Here is a 3,536-nt window from a genome sequence, read left to right as displayed (position 1 = left end):
CATGAGTGTTGTGTTATTCTTATTAAACATACGAGCCTGAAACTGATGAAAAAGTGGGCACGGGAGGGCGGAATCAAGGAATCAATGCACAAAGCTAGCTTTGAACCTGCAAAGGTGGGCCAGCCAGTGTGCTACAGGTGAGAAAGTGTTAGAGAGATGTTTCTTCTGTGACGAGTCATGAATTCATCCTGAGATAGCTCACACAATTGTGCAAGGTGAAAAGTCACCCACTATGTGAATCAGGTGTCAAGCTAGAGACTTTTTCTCATGTGGTCCGACCACAACCAAATCAATGAGTACACTCAATCATCACCCCAAATCAACAGATTAAGTGATTGGTTGCTGGCTGATACCCCAAGACTTGGAAGTCAGGGGATGAAGAGTTGGATTTCGTGAATGAGCTTTGTCAGACTGTCGATAGATCTTGGATGAAGACCACATGCTCAAGGAAACTACCTTTACATAAAAGCACAAGATGGAGGAGAATGACACAATACTGAGAAGGCTAGCCTAGCCACGCTGATACATAACATTAATCAACATAATACCATTCCTTTCTCCTGTAGTTCTTCCTTCTTCATATCAAGGCAACAAAGATGACAGATTATAAAGAACTAAGAAAAATGAAGGTACACTATTTGTTTGACATTAGCCCACATAGTCATATAACGTAAAACAGAAAAATCAATTGGCAAGCTTTAGTTGATCTATATGCTTTATGATTCTCCAAAGTGATCCAATATGGTGGATAGGTATCTTCTCCCTATGTTGTCCATAAGTTGAAAGTCTTGGCCTGGTTTATAACCACAAGGGGTGTCATATACACACATGGCATACATACATTATTGTGGTTTTTTTCATTGTTAATTGGTTGAAGGTTCAACAATTCATATGTAATTTGTTTAATCACTTATACTTCTCCCTTATGTTTCCTATTTCCATTCTTCCTTTCCTAACTCTTTTGAACATTGTCCTTAGGATTAAGTGCTGCCATTTTGGTCTCAAACAGTTGATTATTTTAACATGAGGTGGGGGTTAGTTTCAGACTGAAAGGGACTAAGAGACACAATCTCAGGAGACCCACTACTAAGCAGGTCTTTTACAAATAATTCTGCGTTTTGTTTCACATTTTCTCTCTCACTCTAGAGCCTTCTAATGGGATACCTTTTAGAGCAGTTGGTAGTTGTAGCTAGGTACTAATCGAACCTTTGCGTCTAAAGATCCTAGAGATTGAGGCTTGCCTGGCCCATGAGACCACTGGATGAATTGTTCCCATATATCTTTGCCTTTGAAAAAAATTTACTTTTCTTTGCTGTGGATAGAAAGAGAACAATAGCTACATGTTAGATGGATTCTAATAAGCGTCAGAGACCCTAGGTGCTGGAAGATTGTCTTTGTCAACTATACTATACAAATTGACCTTGATATTTCCCAAGACCATGGTTCTGAGCCATTGCCCTAGCAATTTATTCCTTCGATGTTTGGTTATATGTAAGATGTTTCCGCAATTTTTCCCATGAATACATCTGTAGCAAATGAAAATACACATATACAAATATCTCATCAAAACTATATATGTATGTATAATTATAGGTGCATTTCCAATTAGTTTCCCACACGTGTGCAACCTGCATGTGTATCTCTCTAAGCGCCTACCAATAGATCACTGTTACTGTGAAATTACGCACAGAACAGCACTTACCTCGGTGGCCTTTAACCCTTGCATTCCTTTCAGCGTCTTCGTCTTCCCCTTATTTCCATTATGTTTTGCTGACCTCTTGCCTCATTGTATATTGCTTTTCCCTTTACCCAAGTTAATATGTGTCTACCCTCCAGTCAGTAATTTTACCTTCCCTTCCCCTCCCATTCCTGATAACCATCAAAGAATATTTCTTTTAGTGTAAAAATCTTTTATGGACTTAACAATAATGGTCTCATACAAATGTTGGCCTTTTATGATGGATTCACTGCTATTAGTACTCTGGCGAGTGTAGGAACCATCGTTTTTGTTTTGTTTTTCACTTGCTTTTCCATTGATGGACATTGAGGTTGTTTTCATCCTTCATCTATTGTGAAGAGTACTGTGATGAACATGGGGTGCGTATGTCTGTTTCTTAAATCCAACAAACCATAACTTTATTAATGACAGAAACAGTACAAAGTTCAAACCAAACTGCAGTGACTCTTTTGAAATGCCAAAAAAAAAAAGGTATTTGTTTTCAAATGGTTACATCGTTAATTCCATAGCAGCATTTAAAATGTGGTTACTGTTGGTCCTCAGAACTGGCCTGCCTTTGCTCTTGATGGGTTTGCTCGTGACATAACCAAGTCTATGTCCTTGACTTCCACACCTGCTTCCTCAACCTCTTCCTCATCACTCTCCTCTTGTCCAGTTGGAATTTGTGTGTTTCCTTGAATGTTCACGACTGCTTCACCTTGAACTTCGAACTGCTCAGCAGCTGCTAGCTGTGCTTGCAGAGGTAAATCTTGATCTTGGCTTCCCCCCAAAACTTCTGTAGGTATCTGAAGTGGGACTCTTGTAGACCTCTGGCTTTGTGCTGACAAAGAGGATATTCTTAGATTTCTGGATACTGATTCTGATAACCCCTGTGACTTGCCAAAGACCCAGTTTGGACATAGCCTTGCATGCCTTCTTTCCACTCTGACTCTGCTTTGCTTTACTGATGGGTTCCTCATCGAGTTCAGCTGCCCCCACCAGCTGGTTTTGTTGTGAGGGTGCCCGCATGGAGTCCAGTTCCTCGAGCTCTGGTACTGATTCATCACTGTCAGATTCTGTTCCAGATCCACCCTCAGCCTGGGGTTGTGGCAACTCCTCTGTGGCATGGATGGTTTCTGTGGCACCACCGGGCATATTGTTCAGGGCACGTGGAACCAAGATGGCGACAGGAAGAGCTGCCTATGTTCATTTTTTTGTCGCATTTTTTTATTTTACTAGGATATCCCTCAAGTAGAGAGATTATGGAGGTACGTGGCACTTCTATTTTGTACTTCTCAAAGGAGGCGTTACTCATTTTCCACAGTGGCTTCTCCATTTTATAGCCCTGGCAGTGCAGGAAGGCTCCAGTCTCTTCACACCGTCACCAGCATTTGTTGAACTCTGTTTTGTTGAAACATTACACTTTGTTTGGGATAATATGATGGTTAAATTTATGTGTGACCTTGGCTAGGTCAGAATTCCCTGTGGTTTGGCAAACATTCTACAATCATCCTGTAGTTCGTCATCTGCTATGTGCAGCCAATCAGTAGAAAGGGGAGTTTCCCTGGAGTTGTGGCCTTTATCCAACATATACACTTCAAAAAGTTTGTGGAAAACTGGAATTAAAAGATAACAGAATTTTTCCATGCTCTTGTAGACACCCACTCAATGTTCTGGCAAAGTTCACTCTTTCTCAATCCTGCATCTGACTCACATTCTATTCTCTGACCACTCTTCTTGGGATGGGAACTGGTTGCTTGCCTTTATGGGTCATTTCTACAAAACTACTCTCTCTCTCTCGGTGTATCTATATATTCCC

The 3,536-nt window shown here is 40.8% G+C and overlaps 1 pseudogene; it reads right to left on the bottom strand.

Moving 5' to 3' along the window:
* Positions 1-2,227: 2,227 nt before the first annotated feature.
* Positions 2,228-2,872, bottom strand: LOC142437439 (nascent polypeptide-associated complex subunit alpha pseudogene; annotated as a pseudogene).
* Positions 2,873-3,536: the final 664 nt, after the last annotated feature.

The sequence above is a fragment of the Tenrec ecaudatus genome, chromosome 1 (genome assembly GCF_050624435.1).
Source record: "Tenrec ecaudatus isolate mTenEca1 chromosome 1, mTenEca1.hap1, whole genome shotgun sequence".
NCBI lineage: Eukaryota > Metazoa > Chordata > Mammalia > Afrosoricida > Tenrecidae > Tenrec > Tenrec ecaudatus.
The sequence above is the reverse complement of the archived record's forward strand: the minus strand, read 5'-3'. Positions and strand labels throughout refer to the sequence as shown.